Raw genomic sequence first — 24,401 nt, 5'->3', positions numbered from 1 at the left:
CAAGTTGAAACTATAGTGCAGTCTTTTACTGTTCTACACTTCATTTTTTTTAGAAATATGCTCTGGCCATAACTTTACACAAATCAAGAAAATGGACATGATGGTGTTAAAGAGCTGAAATTACAGTTTTATATCCAGTGCCAAATTATATACACAGTGCTGGGGATATTGCTTCAATATTATAGTCTTTTACTGATTCCAAATTACATGACAAAAATTGCATTTAGTAATGTAATCCTTTAAATTACACATTTTATGTAATATATTTAGACTACTTTTAGATTACTCAACTCATTTATCATATTGAGTTGAATAGGATAATTTTGCACCATACTGATATAAAAACACTAAGAGAAGCAAATGAAATCCATTTGTTGTTATTAACAACATGAAGTGCATTAAATATTCCATTATGTCAAGGTTTCCCAAACTGGGCTGGCGGTTCATAAGTTTAATCAAAATCTAATAATTAATTAAATCATAAAAATATAAAACAAAAAATAAATCAGTTTAAAATAACAACAAATAAACACTTAAACGCTTTCTAAAACAATTGTTTACCTGTATGTCATGTGACCATTAACCAACTTTAGAGAACAGTGAACATGAAAAGTAACTGTAGTCTGGTTACAAGTATTTTACGGTATTAAATTATCCAATTACAAGTACTTAATTTTTGGAATTTGATTACATAATCCAGATTACATACCCAGCACTGGAAGAGAATTTCCTACTTGTGTTCAGTTCACTGTGATATTGTGGTTAAAGCAAACTAATATGATATCTTTTACCGTCTCTTAAAATAGCATATTTAATATAATATTCAGGAATATATAATAAGGGTATGTAATTGTACTGCATACTAGAAATGACCCAGGTAAACTAGATGGCGTAACTTGATGTAGAGTTATGCATATTTTAATGGAAACAGCGTTAGAAGTAGTCTAGATAGCAACAGTCTCAAACTAGATGGAAAGATTGTGTGAAACAGGTATAAAGCGGAACTCATTGCGAATGCTCCTTAATACTGGTCTTCAGCGAGCTATAAATACTAAGTAACCATGGAGAAAGAAAATTCTTATATTCCACATATTGATTCTTTGACAGGGGAAAAAATTATGTCAGTTTAATAATTGATGCCTTTTCTATTCACTTGTTTGTGTTAGACCATCTCCAGATGGAGAAACAATGATGATGATGGAACAGATATAAATACAGGGCCAGCATTCAGTATTAAACAACATTTCTACAATCTGCTGTTTCTCCCGGTGCCTTGTAGACTTAAAAACATCGGACACTTGTTATTTATTAATGTTATGCTCTAGTACAAAATAGCTTTAAATAAGCCTTTCCTAGCTAAATTGAGGCATTAACATGGGATCATTGTCCCATTGACTTCCTCCCATAATTCCTCTTTTGAATCAATCATCTGATGATAAAGAAGAATCAATTCTGAGCGTGTTATCGATGTCTTGTGCTTCAATCCAACAAAGATGAAAACATTTAATTAGCAGTCCCTCGACTGGGAATGAAATGGGAGCAGAGTGCAATGGCGCGGATTCTGAAGTAGCGGGTAATTCCTGAGCCGCCTCCATTTTGGCATTCTGCATTGACCCATCTGTGGCTGAGATAAGTGGGAAATCAATGGCTATTGATTAAGATCAGACTGTTACTGTCAAGCTCCTCGGCTGTCAGCCAGATAAGGCGGGTTTGTGCAGTTCAGCCCAGTATTGACCCACTCGGGGCACGGACCACCTGATGGGGATCGTCTGCAGTATATGAACTCTGACATCCTGTGACCCGACAGACAGAGCCAGTCACTTTCAGACCCATTCGGCTTTTTATATGTATTAGTGCCATCATTTGAGCTGATGTGACACATGTAGAATTAATGGTCTTATGGAGATTGTCTTCCCTCATTCTGTCATTCTGTCCATCCATGCATTCACCTATCGTTCTATCATTCTGTCATTCTGTCCATCCATGCATTCACCTATCGTTCTATCATTCTGTCATTCTGTCCATCCATGCATTCACCTATCGTTCTATCATTCTGTCATTCTGTCCATCCATCCATCAGTCCATCTATCTATCATTCTATCGTTCTGTCATCCATCCATCAGTCCATCTATCTATCGTTCTATCGTTCTGTCATCCATCCATCAGTCCATCTATCTATCGTTCTATCGTTCTGTCATCCATCCATCAGTCCATCTATCTATCGTTCTGTCATCCATCCATCAGTCCATCTATCTATCGTTCTATCATTCTGTCATCCATCCATCAGTCCATCTATCTATCCTTATATCATTCTGTCATCCATCCATCACTCCATCTATCCTTATATCGTTCTGTCTGCCTGTCTGTCTTTCCTCTGTCTTGTCTATCCATCATTCTGTCATTCTATACATCCATTCATCCATCCATTCGCCTTTTGTTCTATCCATCCATCCATCCACCTATCATTTTATCATTCTGTCATCCATCCATTCTTCCATCCACCTATTGTTCTATTATTGTCATCCATCCATCCACCTATCATTATATCATTCTGTCTATCTATCTGTCTTTCTGTCTATCCATCATTCTATCCATCCATTCATTCGTCCATCCATCCATTTTTTTAATATTATTTTCCAAACTTGGTGTTTAAGTTACACACATTTCTTTGAATTTCCATTAATTTAGTATAAATTAGAATTTTGAAATCTGTTCAAATTCAGTGAAATTAAATACTGTAAAATCCTTTGGGATGAAACACTTGAGCTGGACGATCTGGAGGTCAAAGGTCATGAGCAGCACTAAACTGAGCGTGGCTGGAACTGCATGCATTACAGTGCTTTTACCATACTTTACAAATGTTCATATGCACGAGGCACAGCAGAGACTGCATTTAATCAGGTTTTACAGTCTGAAGTATCCAATTTTATAATGCCATTCAATCATTTTACATCCTCTCAATGAAACCGCAAGCACTCAATGAGACACAGTCCATCCATGAAGTATCTGGACACTACACATGATTGTGCCATAAACCAAGTGTGACAGGCAATTAAAATCAGTCCTTCAAATGTCTAATGAGCAGGTGTTGTCATATTTGTAGGCTCCTACTGAATAATGCTGCCCTAAAAGGACCGAAAAGACTTTCCCTGGAGAACAGAGATAAGCCAGAGATAGACGTATAGATATAGGGGCAAGAGAGGAAGATCACTTCAGAGACAAGGGCAGACGTCCACCCACACCCTCGCCCAGAATAGAGGTCGTAATGCAAAGGCGTGATCAGAGAGGAAATGGTGAGAACCTTCCCACAATCCATCAGTCCAGCTTGAATCGATGTGTGTGGGTGTTAGAGAAAAGCCTCAATGTTCCTCTGTTCTCAGCGTGCCATTTGAACCAACTAATTTGATCAAATTACAATTAAACTTTGATGTATTGTAATGTAAAATTTTATTTTTAGTATTTCTAATATTAATAATAGTATTTAAACACCGTGCAGTAATATGTCATTTCCATTTCTCCAAGAGGCTGATTTTGGCTGACAGCCGCATGATTTTATTTGGAAGATGTGTTGAATTAAAATGAAAATTCACGCTTGTCCGAATCTCAGCACAGACTTGACCCGATACACAATTGAAGCCTGCTTAATGAGCATCCAGGAAACCCTTGACCTGAGCTTTCTCTCAACACATTAACTGTTTGTATGACTGTGACTCTGCAGGGCAGGTTTATGCAGAATGCGAGATGTGTCCCATTAAACAGTCATTGTGCTGGGGGATAAACGGCTCTAGGATGTCATAGTCAGGTGTGTGTGGATGTCAGGTGATGCTTTAATTAAACAATGCTGTCACACTCACACACACGGCTGTATTTTCACCGGTGATTGGTGATGCATTATTAAATTGTAAGAAATTTCCAAGAGTTCACAGATGAATCATGACATGAAAATAGAAACTAAAAACTTTACAAATTAGTTAATATATCATTGTTCATTTCGGAGTGTATTACAGTATTGGAGCCTGCCTTGTTGGCTGAAGCTATTTACACTAACTCTGACCACCAATGTGTGATTTGGATAGTGAAAAATGCAGAAGACAACCAACAATCATTAGCTTCAGTGGCGCAGATGTAAAACGTATGATGTACTCATTTTGACGTGATCGACCTGGGTTGGAATCCGCCTTTTGGCTAACGTTTTTTCTCCCTTTTCAAATTTCAAATCACACCAGAAAAGCATTTATTTTAAATGAAAATGAAGAATATAATCAAAAAGTTAAAAATTATAAGTATCGGGTAGGGTTAGGACAGGTGTAATGAGGGCTTTATTATCCCAATAAGGTGCCATTCATTTAATAATTTGAATTAAAATTACAATTTACACTTAATATTGTACTTAATACAAGTTCATATTGTACAGTTTTTTACAGTTTGTATAATACAGTTTTACAATGTAGTACAATACTGAGGTGCAGATAATTGCCACTATTTGCAATAAAGTAGTACAATGCATAGTGTAAATACCATCTATTGCTAAGAAAATATGCTATTTTCACTTAGTGTAAATTGCCGCTGCCTATTTATTTTAACCTTATAATAAATGAAAATGTTCTTAAATGTCATAAAAATAATATCATCTTATCAATAATATCATAATATCATCATTTGCTTTATTTTTTAAATACTGTTTTTCTGGTTTTTACAAACCTGAAAAAAATGACATGTTTTATAATTTTTCTGAAGCACCACAGTGCCTTCTTTTCCTGTTTTGTGTTATTTTTAGCATAATTTTACAAGATGACCCATTTTTTTTCCAAAAGTACCTCAGTATTACCCTGTTTCTGAATGTGATGTTATGTTAATACTCTTTTATGTCATTTGGCATTGAATTTGATGTCACAAATCCCTCGTAGAGACCCTTTTTATGATACTCATTTTTCTTGTTTTTATTTTTTTTGTAAATCCTGTTTCACTTTGAAATACATCACATGTGAAGGTCATTTCATATTGATATAATTAAACTCTGTACTTGCACAATTCTCAGTGAAAAGACACACATCTTGATTCAAGAACTAAGTTGCTGTCACATCCCAAAAAAAAATAGTCACAGCAAATAAGATTGTTGTTGTTTTTTTTTTTGGTTTTTTTTTGTATTCTATTGTATTCTACACCATCAACTTAATGTTGGCTAATATTAGATACTGTAGTGGCTTTAAATGTGCTGGTAGTGTTTTCCGATGTGAAAATACATGATAAGACACACAAATCCAGACTGCAATATCATTCTCAGTGCTTTAAGGCACGAGTCATTTATCAGAGATTTACAATGTTAGCATTTAGTGATTGAAACAGAAACCTCTTCCACCTCCACCACATATGTGGCAGCTTAATGCTAATATGCAGCAGACTGAATGCATTAGATGAGCTGAAGAGGGAAAATAAAAATCGGTGTGTGTTTTCTAAGAAGCCTGTGAGAACAAAAAGCAACTTTTGAACTTGATAAATGAGTGTTTGAGACTGAAGTGACTACTAAACTATAGTCTCCATTTACCCCCAAACCCATTTCCAAGGTCTTGAATGCATGTCAAAAAGTATTTTTCTCTTCAGATCTTGTCTGTAATTGTTTACACAAGCGGGCGAGTGTGTGTGTATGTTCGACAGTGGTGATTTGACCATGAAGTGGTGGATGTGTCCTTACATGGTGTTCCTCCACTCACAAATACTCACTTACCCATAATATTTACAGATTCACAGTTTGGATGGGAGGAACGTGCGAGCAGACAATGAACCAAATGCACAGATGATGTGTAAACCACATACTTCTGAAAGGGACCAGAGATGTATTAGAGCACTATAATGGAGTCTTATTTTTTGTATTTTAACCATGCAACACTAATCTCTGTAGGAGATGCATGATGCTTGTGTGATGAAGAGAAAACGGCAATATTCTGAATGTTGCATTGAACTGAAGTGCAATGCACTGAGAAGCATTGTGTAATGCCCTCCAAAATGCATTTATTTATTTATATTTCTTAAAAAAAAAATTATATATATTAAAATATATATTTTTCATTCAATATAAAAATTATTATTGTTTTTCAAAAATATATTTTAAAACAATTAAAAATTATTATTTTTTTTAAACAAATTATTGCTCAAATGTTTTCATTTCTCAGAACTCATATGTTACAATATTTATTCATCTTTGTTATCATTCTTTGTTAATGTTAACTCAATTCCATTAAATAATGTTAGCAGATGCAGCTTTTGATTTTAATTTTGTATTAGTAAATATTAAAATGATCATTGACGAGTAATAAATGCTTCAGAAGTGTTTTTCATCATTAACTTTGCAGTTAACTAATGTAATCTTACTGTAGAGTGTTACCTAATTTTGTTGTGATTTTTGCTAGGGGGTGCATTGACGGAAACATAAAGCTGGAAGCACAGATGTGCTCAGCGTCCCTTACAAAAGGGGAGCGCAACTTTTTTAGTCAATCCTGGAAGATCTGGGTCAGATTTTAAAATACATCGGCAGAACTTTAATGCATTCAGACTGGTTCTGTCTGTAGTCCAAAACTGCACCAAAGACAGGACAAACGCTTACTTACTCACCCTTAGGACTTTCTTTCTGCTGTGGAGCACAAATAAGATGTTTAGCAGAATATACATGCTGCTTTTTTCCCTCTAATTCATGCAAATTATGGAGGCATGCTGTTAAGCTACAAATAAGACTAAAAGCATTTTAAAATAGTGCATTTGACTTGTTTGGGTATTATATGTAATGTGTAATGTGTAAACAAATGCGGCACACATGCTCGATACACAACCATTTACAAACACAGCCATCTGTTGTTCAGATCCATTGTTGCTTCATGCAGTTATTCCAGTTTTGCCTAAAACGCTGCAGGTCTCAGAAGAAGGTGGTTGCGTCCGTCATGCCTAAAACACCGGGAGCTCTGTGTGGTTTGGGGCGATGGTGTGATTGTTTGAACAAACAGCCCACCCCACTGCACATATTTAATGAATCACCTCTGTTGCAGTGCTGGTATGAAAGAAAGAGCGAGAAAGACACCCTTCATTGCCATAAAAACGGCTGATGCATAAACACCAGCATGCGCTCACAGGCATAGGCACACCTTGCACATGACACCTTGGGAATGCATGTGAGTTTATATGTTGGAAGTAATGTTTCTCAGCTGGTTTCACTTCAGGAACTAGATTTGACACTTGACATAGGAGCAAATGGTCACTCAGTAGTACAAATATCTTTACTCATGGTCACTTCATTTATTTTTACTGTATGATGGTTATCCAGTCATGTGAAGACCAAATTTTATGCCATTCAAGATATTAAATTATTTTTTTATTATTTCTTAAATGAGATTTAATTAAATGTACTTGTTTTTTATTCCCTTTAATTTTTAAATTCGTTTTTATAATTATTTAAAATGTAATTTAAAAAAATCATTTCATACATTTTATTGATCAGACGTTGTTCTTTCGTTGCAACATTTCAGTATTATTTAGTATTATTTATATTTTATTTTTATTATTTATATTTTATAGCTTTTATTTATGTATTTTTATTTTTCATGTTTATTTTAGTTTAATCTGTAGTAATTTTGTTGTGATTTTTGCCATTTTCATTCTTTTTCAGTTAGTAATTGTAATACTTCTACTTATTTTATTTTATCAAAATAGTAGTACTTCTTTAGTACTTCTACTTTTCATTTTATTTTCATTAATTACCATTGACCCACCCAACAGAACAGATCTGAAATCAATTTTGGATTCACATCCTACTATTTGAAAACCAGTGGTGTCAAACTAGAAACACCCTTCTTATCCAGGAGTGTGTGTGATGAAATACACACCCACACACATTTCACAAACATCTTTTCCAGCAAACTGTAGATAAAGGGCAATACTTTCAATCACTCCAGCAAAATAAGACCCACTCCCATCTTCTTGTGGGAAAAAGTGACCAGATGGTGACCTCTGATAGCTGAGAGTGTGTCATATCTCTGTGAGAACAACACTAGGCCCCGCCCCCTATTACTGACTGACAGATAGACTCCTCCCACTCAGAGCGTTCAGCCTTCAGCAATTCACAAACAAGAGATATTCCCATGAAAAGCTTCAGGAAGTGGCTGATGCATCTTGCTTTTTATATTTTAATGTCATGAGCTAAAAATGGTTGTCAAAACAGGAAAAAGCCCCTGTGATTCTGTTTTAAAGAACATCTTTTATCTTTTAGATCAGTGGTGTCATGACTATATACTGTAGTTGATGTGATTTCTGAGTTAAAGGGACCCATTTTTGAACATTTGTAGCATTTTGTTTATCCTTGAAGTCCACTTAAAATGTTAGTCAAGGTTTCATGCACCCGAAACAGCCACAGCACTGCTTGCTTAGCTAGAACTATACTTAAACAAAGTTCATTTGTGCAGTACGCATGAATGATCCCTCAAATCATGAGGCATGTTGAGAAAGTTTGTGCTAATAGTTTTCAAAAAGCAATCGAAGCAATTCGATTGAAACCATTTAGCAACAATCACTCTAAATTCATTAGCAACTGATTTAGCAACATTTTATAATGCTCTAAAATCATAGTGGATAGTTTGCATGGGAAAACACTTCAAAAATGTAGTTGTATTAATGTATAATAAATTCAGTTAATAAATGTACTGTATTGATCAATTCAATTAATTATATAATTGAAAAGATCAATAAATTAACATTTTTTCATTTAGCTGACGCTTTTATCCAAAGCGACTAACAATTGCTTTATATGTCAGAGGTCGCACGCCTCTGGAGCAACTAGGGGTTAAGTGTCTTGCTCAGGGACACATTGGTGTCTCACAGTGGATTCGAACCTGGGTCTCTCACACCAAAGGCATCTGTCTTATCCACTGCGCCAACGCCACCCCACCACCCCAACATTCAATAAATTGAATGTTAGACAACGTTTTAAAAAGCAAGAAAAATCCTGGTTTCTGTGATGTACAGTTTTGTGGCTGCAGCATTTCAGTTTCTTGCACCATTACTATTTTATTTGCAGCAACAGCAACTGTGTGAATGCGTCTGTAGACGCAGTAAAAGGACAATGAGTTGTGTGTTCAGCGCGGGTTGGCTTCATACCTACAGGCCATGCTGACGTGGAGTTTGAGGCCGGAGAATCAATATACAACACAGAAATCATTGACTCGCCCAAGGATGTGAAGAACCAGCAGTATTTCTCCAGCGACTCGGAACATTCATTAATAAACACCTTCTGAGTTTTATAAAGCATTTAATCTGCCAGCTGTTTGGCACTGAATCCATTCCAGTGCACAGATGATGGTGCTTTTAATTTGCACGTCCCGATGGAAGCTTGATTACTGAGTAAAAGAAATGTGAAAACGGAGTATTTACTGGTTGTTGATGACAGTGAATGTAGACATTGCAGCTGGCTGTAGTTCAGAGGCCTCCAAGTTTACAAGCTTACAATGATAGCCCACTTACAGGAAATTAATGGTTTCAGAGGACAGAGAGGCCAGGGGGTCGGTGGTCAAAAGGGAGGTTATGGAAATATATATTTAGGGGCCAATTTGGGTTCTACAAAGTATAATACTAATATTTCAAGGGCAGCTTTCTTTTCAGCATTTTAAGTTTCTTTGAAAAGCATTTTTGTTTTGTTTCTTACAGCTTTATTTGGGCCTTACCAAAATTTGGATCAGATCAAAAAAATCATGAATAGTCAAATGAGACCAAGAGGACACCAAACTGGAAGTAAGTCTATCTTTGCAGTACCTAATATAATAACCATACTGCCAATTGGCCAAAAGGCATAAAACATGCCTGACAAAATGCAGGAATTTAGCATAACTTTCCCGAAAGTCAATTTCTTTCACTTCATATATTTCTGGAGGACTGCAGAATATCACGGTTTACCATTTTTTTAAGCCATTTCGCAATTTATTTATTTTTTGGCTTCTATTTGTGCTACGTTTTTCCAATCTTCACCAAAATTGGTGCAAATCATCTTCTCATGAATACTCACGGACTGCAGCAATTGACATTTTTGTATTCAGCACTATTCTCCAGAAACCAAATTTTGGTTTTGGTTGCAGATGCCTAGAAGGAAGTAATACTATATTTCGGCGTTACTTTATTCATATTTACATGAAACTTTATAGGTGTTGTTTTGACAATGCCCTGAGGTTGTAGCAACATTTACTGGTGTTATAACTAAAAATGCTAAATGTAATAAAATGGAAAAACTAAAAAGCTACAGAACTTTATAATGGATGCCCTTTTTTGTTTGCTCTGCCCTGTAATTTTGTCATATTTTTAGTATAACTTTGATCAAATGATTTAAGCAATTTCATCCTACAACACTAGACTCTCAAACCTTATCATCAAATGTATGTGGAATATCTTTTACCAAACAATGGCACTGTTCTCAGTGTTAATAACACAACATCATAGTAAAAATGAAATTAAAAGTTTCTGAAGATGCCTGACGTGATTGCCAGTAATTCTTAACACCCTAAACACTAACCCAAGCACTTCAGAAGAAGTGCATGTCAGAGAAGATAGAGGCATACAGAGGCCCATATGTCGATGCTATAAGCACAGTTGGTTATCTTACGGTTGAGCAGGTCTGCAGGGGACAAACCAGAAATCATCAGGTCATTAAGGTGTTTTAGGCTCAGAATCAATATTTATAGTCATTAGTTACTGACTCCTACCAAACCACACCTCTTAGTTAAACAATAAACCATTTAAAAAAACAGAGGTGCTTATTTAGTAATTTAGGGTAATAGATTTCTGATTGTGTTGTTTGTATATTAATGTGATGGAGGAGTGTGTGTGTGTGTGTGTGTGTGTGTGTGTGATTGTGTTTGAGAGCTGAGCTCTTGATACAGCTCAAAAGATCTTCTTTAGCGCTTGGGTTAATCAATTAACCGGCTGGTTGGGTGTAAATACACAAACACCTGCAGTTAATTCTGTGTGTTGTGAAGCAAAGACAAGAGAGCTGCTGTGGCCGCTGTGTATCGCGGTTTGGTAGCACATTGCTTTAAAAACACATATTCAACACACACACACACACATACACACACAAAGAAATTATAATAATAATAATTGCATAATGCATAAAAGAGGTTCATATTATCACACATATCTCACACTGCTAATTTGTGTGAGAGCTGACTACACATGTAGACATAAACAGAAACGACTATATCAACGAGATTTGCATGCATGAGTAATGGAGGGCACGGCCTGCGCTGTTAGCTAAACGTCACCTCAGATTTAGAAACCACGTCCACAGATGCGAGCGCGCCGGCCTGTGTGAACCTCAACTGATTAGCAGATCTGAGTTTTGTGGCATTTACAATGTCATCTGCAATAGTGTACTTGCCTGGATTAATATTTCAGGCCGAAGGTAACCTGCTAACTTTGAGTATGAGCAGTAATCTTAGTGAACAGCACTAAATATTTAATCAAGATAAAAGGACACTCATCCTTGAATGTGAAAGCAGTCAAAGAGAGTTATGTTTTGTATCAGATGCCTTTCAATCCAGTCATTTGTATGAAATCACCACTTATGAAATCAATAGGCAATATCATACCAAGAAAAATGTCTCACACACACAAAAAAGACCCAAACCAAGAAAGAAACACACGACTCCCACATTTCCAACTGAACCGCATGAGCCAAATGAAGCTTTGAACCTCTCAAAAGGAGAAGATGTAAACCCACCTGGAAGCCAAGACTTAAAGGCGGACCGGCTTTTTATTTGATACCTGCTGCGCATCTCCCAAAAACATCCACCAAACTGAGCTCAAAGGTCATGAAAGCGTATGCAAGCTTTCAGCGTTAGCACAATTTCATCCTCAAAGGTATTTGATATAAAATAATATTTCACTCTTATGTTCAAGGTCAAGTTTTTGGCTTTTAAAATGCAGAAATGAAGAAACAAATATGTTGGCGAACAGATTCAGAGACAAAAGGAGACAGATCTCCTGTGACCTGGACTTATAAATAGCCATCTGGAGCTGACACCGTGTCTTTTATAAGCAAATTAAATCAGTGACGTCCTTTTCTGCCGTTTCAACGGCAAAGAGCATCAGCGAGAGCGGCTAATAACTGCTGCTTTGACAGTGTGGATGTCACCTGATCTCTTGTCTGACATAACAGCCTCTCATTCTCACTTAACTCTTGACAATCATACTGTACTCTTAAAGCAACTTGATAGAAAGACTTTTAAAGACCGTTTGGGGGTCTGACCTCACTTATTATGGCTCAAACCAAAATAAAAGGCTTTTGTGATGTTTTATAGGGAAGGTATCATCAACACTGGGTCTACAGTACACTGGTTTGTGCTAACTTTCTCCAGGGCACATTTTTAAAGGCATAGTTCACCCAAATATGAAAATTATCATGTCATTTCAAACCCATATGACATTCTTTCTTCTGTGAAACACAAAGTTAATTTGCACGTCTTGGATGCTTTTTTCCATATGAATGAATGATGATGGATGCTTTTGAGCTAAAATCACAAAAAAAGCAGAGTAAAAGTATCTTAAATGTAGTCCATATGTCATGTGCTCTCTATTCCAAGTCATTTGAAGCCATGTGATGCTTCGTGTGAGAAAGAGAACAAAATGTAAGTCATTTTTCACAGACAATTACATCGAATGCCACTGCTCTTTCAATCAATACCCATCAATGTCTCATATTTTAATAAATGCTAATGAAATTTCAAAACTATAGCTCTGACGACAGCCTAAATTTCAATATATTCCTCACATAAAGTTATCATATAAATTATCATATAATTAAGGAAAATAAATTTGTTCCTTCTTTTTTTTTGGAGCATGGTTATTGTTTTGTCCATTCTTTTTATTAAATTGTGTACAGATTTATTTATTTATTTGAAACTTTTGATTTGATTTCAGTCTATTTTAGTCTTTTCACACTATTTAGATTAATAAAATTTGTCTATAAGATTGATGACTGAACCTTTAAAAAAAAAATCATAGTATTTGTATTTTTTGTGGTAAGCTATTCGTTTACTTTCAGTCTATTTAAATCTATATACACTTTGTTAAATACTTTTTGATGCATAATAAAATAAATCTACTGTATAAAATAAATGACAGAATTAAAAAGAAATGAAAAGAATAACAAGGTTTGTACATTTTTGGGGTAAACTGTTTCATTTTAATCAATTTAAGTCTATTCTGAATATTTTATGGCTTAATAAATTCATCTATAAAATAAATGACAGAATTTGCCAAAAATATGTTCTTGTTTTTTTTTTTTGTTTTTTTTTTTTTACTTTATATTACTTTTTGGTGCTTAATAATATTAATGATAAAGTTTTTATAAATAATATGTATTGTTTTTTGTGGTAAATTATTTGTTTATGTGTATTACATCTAATTTAGTACTTTTCAATTATTAACAGAATCTGTCAAAATAATGTTGTTTAATTTATGTGTATAACATCGAATTTAGTACTATTACAATTAATAACAGAATCTGTCAAAAATAATAACAGTTTTCATTTTTTGGGTGAGCTTTGATGACTTGCATGTGTTAATAACTAAAGGAAGATAAAGCATGCAGAACGTTTGAAATAAATCCACTAACCAGTTGAGTTTCTCTCCCGCTGGGAAGCTGTATTGGCATTACTCAAAGAGGCTTTGACCTTTGAGGTGTGAGGATTGTGCAGGTATGGGACAGACGCAGCCTGACCCCAACAACAGGGCAGCGGGGACACAATCTGCTCTGAGACCCACTCCTGTGCTCATCGTTCATGATGCAATGGTCACTGAATGGGAAGCTACTCTGTGAAGATACCGCAGTGTCCCGGGGAGAGATGGGAAGGATTGATAACCGTGCACACGTTCACACACACAAGCACAGACAGTCGAGGAGCTGTTTATGCTTTCCCTTGCTGTGAGCCACCTCTCAGATGCAGTCGATAGCCAAACATACGGAGAAAAATGCGGCTGATTTTTTTTTTTTCATTTGCTAGCTTGCATTACTGCATTTGCATTCTTAAAAAAGATCTGTCAAGGTTCTCTCAAAGACAAGTTATGAACAAACATGATGCTATCGAACATATCCGAAAGTTATCAGGTTGTCAATAATGTTCTCGAAACCTTAGCACAAAACATTATTTACACATCGCTCATGGAAGGTTGTTTAGTTCTCAGTTGGACATTTGTCTAATGCTTTTTAAATGTTACTTTTTTTGTTTCAGAATGTTTGGGGAACATTCAAATGTATCATTGCTATAATGTGTGCAGAATTATAAAATGGAATGTTCAGGTAACGTTTGCTTAGCTGTTTTTTAAAACATAAAAACCTGGTCGTTCTGAATGTTTAGAGAACGCTGAAGCAACATTAATAGAATGTTCATTCAATCTAGTCTTTAATAATGTTCTCAAAACCTTTTCACAAAAACATCATTTATATATCACTGACTTTATTTCCTTAAACGTTTTAGAAGGATGTTCATCTAATGTTTTTTTAATGTTACTATTTGTTTCAGAAATATTGGAGAACATTTAAATGTAACATTGTTTGAAAATGATCAAATGAAATGTTCACTTATTGTTTGCATAATTGTTTTTAAAACAAACAAAAAAGGGGGGTAGTTAAAGGTAGTCATAAACTGGCTGCTGACTACCGAAGGATTTTTGCCCATTTTATTATGTCTAATTAGGTAGAAAAGAAATAGCACACTTCTCTGCAACTTCATAATCTCAAAACATCTCTTTTAGTCCACCACTACAGTTAAAGTAAACTACTTTTAACTTGTCTCAGTGGACTGTCTGGTCAAGTTTAGCACTCTTATGTGGATAAATGCAGTGCCGCAGGTTCAGATGGAAAAATAAGTCTCCGAAAGGGGATTCATTAACTCAAATCCCCCTAAATTGCAATGCTTCAGAGTAAATTGCATATGCAGCACTTGATACTGATTAGATGAGAGACTCCAGAGCAGAAGGGCAGACTGACTCATCTTTTACACAAGCCAGTCTGGACTGCAGAACAGGAGTCACATGACATCATTTCAACATGTCTGATGTTCACGTATTTGATCTGGTCCATTAGTTGCATTTATAAATGTTGGAGGAGATGTTGAGGTTAATTTAAAGTGCCCGAGGATACTGTGTAAATTGCATGGAGTCATAATCATTCGATACTTCAGTATGTTCAAAAGTTGGGGTCAGTAAGATATTTTTAAATGCTAACCAAGGCTAAAAATATAGTAAAAAGACAGTAATATTGTGAAATATTATTTCAATTTCATAGAATCGTTTTCTATTTTTAAATGAAGTCAAATTAAATGTATTTCTGTGATCAAAGATTTTTTAACCATGAACCATTTTTTTTTTAAATTTCAGGATTTTTTTTGTAATGTTATTTTATAACATCATAAATGTTTTCACTGTCATTTTGATTGATATGTTATGCATTCTTGCTGAATAAAAGCATAGTAATAGTAAGCATTAAAAGTAGTATTTGACTCAAAGGTCAATATTTCCTAATTGTTGGAGATCTTACACAATTATTCTTGTGGGGATTGTGTAAGTGAGTATAGGATGCATTTCTTGACAAATAATCCTCCTTATACCAGTTCACATGTTCTGCAGTGATGCATCACTGGTCAGATTTGTCAGTGGACAGTATAACTAGTGAAAAAGTTTTCTCATGTACTCAGTTTGCAAGCTTTTGTGATTGCAAATGGCCATAGAATATACTTGAGCCTCTCCATTGGCTTTGACTAATAAGCATTGTATCGCATTGTGTTGACTTGTTTTGCATGGGCAAACTCCAGTCATTTTTACTTCAGAAAATGTAAAAATCTAGTTATGAACTGTTTTTATTGTATAGGGGTCCGAAATGGGTGCCATTTTGGAAAATCAGCAGTGACATACAACTTTAAAACCAATCCAGCATAGCTAACTTCTCCATCTGCATGCATGACGTGATTTGACTCCATCCCTCTGAGCAAAAGAGGGTCAATACATGCTAATAAGATCTAGAACGCTAACGGCCAAAGAGTCAGTGTGCAAATGCCAGCGTGATGCAATGGGGCCGAAAGCAGACGCAGGAGCACTAAGTCATATTTACCCTCCGACTCTACAAATGGCCATGCCTCAGCACATAACGCTGCAAAACGGGTTCATCAGGGATGAGCGCTACTCAACATTGAGCACCATGTAATCTTTCCCAGGTGCACCGTTCTTCAATTCCTGAATGACCGATCTATGAGGCCCCTGAAGAAGCCCAAACTGCTACTACACAAGCTGAAGTACCACGGTGCAGGAGATGTGCTTGAGTTTGCATTTGTTGATTTTTGAAGAGATTTATAAAGGCATAAGTGCTTCATGAATCTCTGCATTCAACATAAAGAGGTCATTTAGCAGATGCTTTTATGCAAAGCAACTTGCCATACATTTATTACAGGTTTAGTCTTTCTAGAGTTGTCTGAGTTAAAGTCAAGTGTCTTCAGTTTTAATGATGATAATGAATGAATCATTATCTTTATCAGTCAAAATCATTATATGTCAGTCTGTGAATTACTGGTGGAGGTTTTTTATCAACAAGTGATTGTTTTTATGAACGAGTCAGTTAAATCATTCATTTAACTGATTTATTAAGGATCAGGTGACTATTAGTGAGTCGTTGAAATTTTCATTTAACCATTTAATTCTTAAACACAGATTATTTAATGAATGAAACAAGTAACCATGCTTACGAGTGAGCCATTGAATCACTCATTCAACCTATCCTTAAAAAAGAAAGAATAAGAAGCAATGAATCAAGTGACAATATATATATATATATATATGTGTGTGTGTGTGTGTGTGTGTGTGTGTGTTATTTACATTTAGTCATTTAGAAGATGCTTTTACAACCCGAATTCCGGAAAAGTTGGGACGTTTTTTACATTTTAATAAAATGAAAACTAAAGGAATTTCAAATCACATGAGCCAATATTTTATTCACAATGGAACATAGATAACGTAGCAAATGTTTAAACTGAGAAATTTGACACTTTTATCCACTTAATTAGCTCATTTAAAATTTAATGCCTGCTACAGGTCTCAAAAAAGTTGGCACGGGGGCAACAAATGGCTAAAAAAGCAAGCAGTTTTGAAAAGATTCAGCTGGGAGAACATCTAGTGATTAATTAAGTTAATTGATATCAGGTCTGTAACATGATTAGCTATAAAAGCTTTGTCTTAGAGAAGCAGAGTCTCTCAGAAGTAAAGATGGGCAGAGGCTCTCCAATCTGTGAAAGACTGCGTAAAAAAATTGTGGAAAACTTTAAAAACAATGTTCCTCAACGTCAAATTGCAAAGGCTTTGCAAATCTCATCATCTACAGTGCATAACATCATCAAAAGATTCAGAGAAACTGGAGAAATCTCTGTGCGTAAGGGACAAGGCCGGAGACCTTTATTGGATGCCCGTGGTCTTCGGGCTCTCAGACGACACCACATCACTCATCGGCATGATTGTGTCAATGACATTACTAAATGGGCCCAGGAATACTTTCAGAAACCACTGTCGGTAAACTCAATCCGCCGTGCCATCAGCAGATGCCAACTAAAGCTCTATCATGCAAAAAGGAAGCCATATGTGAACATGGTCCAGAAGCGCCGTCGTGTCCTGTGGGCCAAGGCTCATTTAAAATGGACTATTTCAAAGTGGAATAGTGTTTTATGGTCAGACGAGTCCAAATTTGACATACTTGTTGGAAATCACGGACGCCGTGTCCTCCGGGCTAAAGAGGAGGGAGATGTTCCAGCATGTTATCAGCGTTCAGTTCAAAAGCCAGCATCTCTGATGGTATGGGGGTGCATAAGTGCATACGGTATGGGCAGCTTGCATGTTTTGGAAGGCTCTGTGAATGCTGAAAGGTATATAAAGGTTTTAGAGCAACATATGCTTCCCTCCAAACAACGTCTATTTCAGGGAAGGCCTTGTTTATTTCAGCAGGACAATGCAAAACCACATACTGCAGCTATAACAACAGCATGGCTTCGTCGTAGAAGAGTCCGGGTGCTAACCTGGCCAGCCTGCAGTCCAGATCTTTCACCTATAGAGAACATTTGGCGCATCATTAAACGAAAAATACGTCAAAGACGACCACGAACTCTTCAGCAGCTGGAAATCTATATAAGGCAAGAATGGGACCAAATTCCAACAGCAAAACTCCAGCAACTCATAGCCTCAATGCCCAGACGTCTTCAAACTGTTTTGAAAAGAAAAGGAGATGCTACACCATGGTAAACATGCCCCGTCCCAACTATTTTGAGACCTGTAGCAGAAATCAAAATTGAAATGAGCTCATTTTGTGCATAAAATTGTAAACTTTCTCAGTTTAAACATTTGCTATGTTATCTATGTTCTATTGTGAATAAAATATTGGCTCATGTGATTTGAAAGTCTTTTAGTTTTCATTTTATTAAAATTTAAAAAACGTCCCAACTTTTCCGGAATTCGGGTTGTATGATATCCAAAGCAACTTACAAATGAGGACAATTGAAGCAATCAAAACCAGCGAAAGAGTGAGTCATTGAATCATTAATTTATTCAATTCATTCACAAACATTGATTCATTCAGGAATGAATCAAGTGACTGAATTTATGAGTGGGTCATTGAATCATTAATTAATCCAGTTTCAGAAAAAAAAAAAACATCCTCATTTGTAAGTCGCTTTGGATAAAAGTGTCTGCTAATTGACTAAATGTAATAAAGGAATGAATCAAATTACTTTATTAGAGAGTCAATTAATATTTCATTGATTCATTCAGGAATGAAAGAAGTGAGTGTAAATATGAGTCATTTATTCATTCATTCATTCATTCATTCACTCATTCGTTCGTTCGTTCGTTCATTCATTCGAGTTTTAAAAAAACAATCTGATTTCTTCAGGAATTAATCAAGTTATTTTTTCATTTACTTAATCTGTTCAAAGACAATGATTCTTTCGGGAGTTAATGAAATGACTTTATTATTTAATCTTTTCAATCATTCATTCAAGCAATTTGTTCAGAAACAGGGATTCATTCAAAAATTAAACAAGCAACATGTACTGTATATAACTGAGTCATTGACTGATTAATTCAAAGACAATCATTCATTGAGGAATGAATCAAGTGAATTTGATAGTGAGTCTTTTGAATCATTTATTCAACCAATTTGTTCAAAAACACTGATTCATTTAGGAATGAAACAGATGATCTTCATGATGAGTCACTGAATCATTCATTCAACTGATTTGTTCATAAACAGATTAATTTAGAAATTAAACAAATTTATACAGGAGATTTTTGACCAATTCGTTCAAAGACACTGATTTATTCAGAAATGAACAAGTGGAACATTGAATCGTTCCACTATCAATCCAACATATCTCCATTCTTTTTTGTAATGTTTTCACTTTTCACATTTCATGCAGTTCCCAAAAGATAAAATCAAGTCTTGTATATTTTATTCCATTGATGTTCCTCTTTCAGTCAAAAGTGCATTCAGTATCAGAAAATGGCTTTTGAGCGTTTGACTTTATGCCCTCAGAGTGTCTCTTAGTGTCAGCACTGAATGAGTAAGCAAAGCTAGCATGCATGTTGACTCAGAGCTTCATTCATAAACACTGGAGGGCAAACAGTGTTTTATCTTTTCATTTAACACTGTGTGCTCTTTTCAGATGGGTTTCTCAGGTGCCCATCCATTCATGCTTTCCCCCCAGAGCACTTTTTGCTTAATCGTGCTTAATCGCACCCGCTTATGGAGTACCAGTTAACGTTTATTCAAGAAGAAGCTCATTAGCCTGCAAGAACAAATTGCATCTATTCATGCAACAGCGATTAAATTCAGAAAGAAAATGATATTGTGTTAAAGAGAAGGTCCCGCTCACGGCTGAATGTACAAAATCACTCTGTAAATGTGAATGGAGTCGCTAAATGAAGCCACGGCTTCTGGCGACTGCTCAATGCACCCTTAAAATGTGTAAATGGATGACTAGGGGAAAAGGAAACATGTGCGAATATGTGGCCGCTTAAAAGGTGTTGTAAGAGCTGTGTGGGACCAGTGTCTCCTGGCACCATGTGTGTGTGTGTGTGTGTGTGTGTGTGTGTGAACAGAATGCTAATTAACCACCATGCTTCAAGTGGGCAGGAGGCAACTCATTAGCACTGCTGCATCCATATCTGCGCTAAGCTGCCGTCGAGCTACATGGTTCTGGGTGCCTTCCAGCTTCTAGATGCCCCGAGGTGCGAAGAAATGGAGACGTATAACAAGCAAACAGTCTCGGCATGAAGTCTCTCTGTTCAGCTCATATTAGGCACACTCATGATTGATCTCCAAAAAGGTCTGTCCAGTCGGTCACAATCGGGAATCATCCACCCATCTGCTGAGGATGTTGGCCCCGGGCCTGGAAGTCAACAAATTGGCCCGTGGGAACAGGGTGACCTCCACACTGAATGCCAGCGAATGCGCTGACATGTCCTCCCCGGCGATATGACAGTGGAAAACATCAACTCTGAAAAGGATAGCCAAGCAAGATCATGTGGTTAAAGATGTTTAGCTAAAATCAGGCCGTGGACCATGAAAATAGCTTTGTTTCATAACCTATTGAGTTTATATTGGCAGTATATAGTATTATATCTAAACTAAGATATAATACTATTACTAAAATATATTATATTATATGTAAAGAATTCTATGTTTCTTTGAAGTACATGCAATCCTAGAATGCATTGCACTATATATATATATATATATATATATATATATATATATATATATATATATATATATATATATATATATATATATACTAGAAATATAGTAGAAATGTGTTTTGTATATTTATTTTTCTATATAAAAACATTATATATTTCTTTTCAGTATGTACTATCCCAGAATGCATTGCACCAGGCTCAATGACAAAAAGCATACATATATTTTAATGGTATTTTTTACATTATGTTTTTATACATATGTGTGCGTATGGGCTTTCACTACAAAAGGGACATGCAGTGGTGTCTTTGAAGCTTGTAAAAAAAAGACATATTAGAAGAACACTGACTGTAGTTGGCTTACCTAGCAATGCCTAAAAATACACAAGTAAAAATGTTATATAGCTAAGTGAAAAAAAAAAATCTGGGATTGCCTACACTGTGTCACTGGTATGTTCAGTTTGCCTTAGTTTTCATGGACTCTTAGTTTGTTTTCATTGAGCACATGTGTTCCTTTGTTTGAGTTCCTGCCAATCATCTGTTTCCATGGACACTAACCAGTCATCAGAGCGGATCAGCATTTATTTCGTCAGCACCATGTATTTAGTTCCTCACTATTCACTCTGTGTTGGTCGGATGAAGGATGTTTACACACTGTTACACCTCATCCCCTGCTTGTGCATTAAACCCTATTAGTATTTTTGAAAAGTGCCTTCGTCTGTCTTCATCATCTGGTGACACACTGAAAGGAACATGCATTGCTAAAAAGGTTTTTAAAAGTCATCTTAGAAGGCAGTTTGATTATACTTCCTAATTTTATCACCCATGCTATTTAGGTAGGCAGCTCACTAGGTTTTGGATCTAATGGCTCACTAGCTAGAGCTAATGTTTTAAAGAAAGCAATGGAGCATTGAAGACTTTTGTTGGTCTTTAAATGAAATTGTCTGACAGTTTGAATCTCTCATTATCTCTTCTGTGCATGATCAGGCCCTAATCGGGCAGGTTTAACGAGCTTATAAAAGCAACTGACATGACGGATTGTTCTTTTCATTTAAACCAATGCCAAAGCCGCTGCAATCTGACAATCTTTACTAGTGTGTTTTGCACTGCTTACTGTAATGAAAGACTCTGAAATATCTGACAGATACAAGATTCCAGAAGGATTGATTTGGTGCTCAGATCACTCAGCATGTGCGTGCTATATAAAATGAGCGATTTGAAATAAAGTAATATTTATAATTACAGAATATTTTTAATATTGCTGAAATATAATACAATATTTTTAATTTTACATTCTTACAGTTTATGTAATATTTTAGATCTACATTTAATTTGGAATCTTAAGGAATCTTAAGCTAATGATGCTAGCGATTGGTGGGCATCTTGTGTGCGGAGAGGGAAAATAGCAATCAATACACAACAACGCTCTTTAAAAGATGATATGTAGCTCAATAAGATCAGTATGAACCCAGGACCTGTGCTATACTATTGTTCTTCAATAATACGCCACTAATAGCGATGCATTGTATGTAAATATCCAAGCGTCTTTTACCTAGTGTGGATAGCATGACTCCATTAGTGTGAAGATTCCTCTCATTAAAGTTTCCGCATACCATCGAGTACCACATTTCAGTGCCTTGGAAATCGTTTGTGCTCTTTATGGAAACTTATGAAAAGGTCATTTCTATATGCTCACACATAATTATGAAAGTTCTTAGGGTGCCAGTGAAAAGAAAAGCATGATAGCATGTTTCTGAGCTGAATTAGGCGAAGTAGAGTGTAATATGAGAAAATTAATAGATAAAAACCAACTGAAATATTGCAGTCTCATTCTTCTCACATGTGAGCTTCACTTAAAGAACAAAAATCCCAAATGAGATCTCTTTGATATCTCAATTGTTCCTCGTGAACAACAGTAAGATCAAATGGAGTCAAAAAACATCGTACATATGTCTCCTCTAGAGTTTTAGAAGAGATTTTAAGTGTTTCAAACTCTTTCTAGTAGGAAATATCCCAGATGTGATCTCTTTGATATCTCTATTGTTGCTCCTGAACAGCAATGAGATCAATTGGAAACCAAACTGAATCCCAGATATCTTACATGAGAAAAGACCCTAGTTATCTCATATATGTCTTTTAAGATTTGTCTCAAACTCACTCTTAAGGGTCAGGAAAATCTCATATGTAATCTCTTTGTTATCTCAATTGTTTCTCTTGGGCAGCAGAGAGATCAAATGGAAACTAAGAGAAAATACCAAAATACCAAACTTTCAGGATTTGTCTCCTGTAGAGTTTGACTCCTACAGTGTCTTAAACTGTGCTCAGATTTGCCAAGAAACCAATACATGCAATCAGATCTCGATTTGAGCTCAAACGTTTCTCATCAAATACTTTTAAGACCAAATGTCCTGAGACTATATCAGGATTCATTCATATAGTTGACAAAGTTGATATTTAAATAGGACAACATGATATGAAATATCAGCTTCTGATGATTAAGATTGTCCTGGGGTTCTCAAGATGAGAAGTACTGCAGTTTGTACTTTGTCGACTAGATTCATTTCTGAAGATTGCATCAAACCTTTCAAGTATACAATTTTCTGTTGTCAAATATGTTGTGTGGAATGAAAAGTAGATATTAATGCAGATTTGTTTTTGGTTTATGGGTTGATGCTGTGCCATGTAGCGAGAGCAAAGATGACAGGATTGCTTGTGTAAAAGTTGCGGCCTTCATCCAGTCCAATCCATGCAATTTATGCAGACTTAATGGCGTGTGAAATCAGAGCATGTAGACCAAGATTGTACGTTTGATTCTGACCTCTTCTGCTCAAAGCTAAGTAATAGCGGACAACCTTTTCTGTTCATTTCATTTTTCAGCGTCAGGTTTGATTGGAGCGGGAGAAAAAGAGACATTATAGGAAAATACAGTCTTTGGGGGGAAAGCCCTGGATAAATATTTCTCATGGATGAATATTTCCAACCATCTCTTCTGCTTCATAAAATACATATCTTGAGGGTGATCACAAAGCTCTGGCTTAAGAAAAGGAATTTGAATGGAGATGTAATAATGCAATTTTATGGAGGGCGCGTGACTTTGGGGGAGGGAGGAATCACTAATACTAAAACTCAAAGTCTCAAAATGTGAAAAAAGCTGCTAGCTAGCCACTAGCAAAAGCATAACCTGCTCTCTAGACTTTTAGACAGCTGTTGTGCTCCTCCCAAGGAAGCTAGAGTAAGTAGGTTTGCAAAATGTCATGAATTATGTGAATGCTGTAGCCTTGAATTCTCTCAGCAGGCTTTGATTTTGTTTCAAAGTCAAAGGTGGAAACCAGATGGTAAGATTTAGTATAGCAACTGCTTAGCATCACCCTGGCAACTAATCATGGCAACCTCTAAGGCCCCATTTACACTAGTGCGTTTCGTTTTAAAATGGATAACTTTTGCTACGATTACGCCTATCGTTAACACTACTCCAGCGTTTTCGACTCTCAAAAACGGAGACTTTTGAAAACGCTGCAGACCCTGTTTTAGTTTGAAAACTCCAGGGTTGCATTTCAGTGTAAACGGACCAAAACTGAGACTTTTGAAAACGATGGCGTGGCTGCCCACATTCGCTCTGCGTATCCTTTGAGGACAGTGTAAACCCA

At 35.9% G+C, this 24,401-nt stretch overlaps 1 long non-coding RNA gene across 1 annotated transcript in view; it reads left to right on the top strand.

The window, feature by feature from the left end:
- LOC132098307 (uncharacterized) overlaps positions 1-13,987 on the top strand; it is a 65,606-nt gene extending 51,619 nt beyond the window's left edge. Inside the window, exon 3 of the long non-coding RNA XR_009422864.1 lies at positions 13,691-13,987. This is a non-coding gene — a long non-coding RNA (uncharacterized LOC132098307). The remainder of the gene's footprint in view (positions 1-13,690) is intronic.
- Positions 13,988-24,401: the final 10,414 nt, after the last annotated feature.

Source organism: Carassius carassius, chromosome 22, assembly GCF_963082965.1.
Source record: "Carassius carassius chromosome 22, fCarCar2.1, whole genome shotgun sequence".
NCBI classification, from domain to species: Eukaryota; Metazoa; Chordata; class Actinopteri; order Cypriniformes; family Cyprinidae; genus Carassius; species Carassius carassius.
This window is presented reverse-complemented; position numbering and strand designations above follow the sequence as displayed.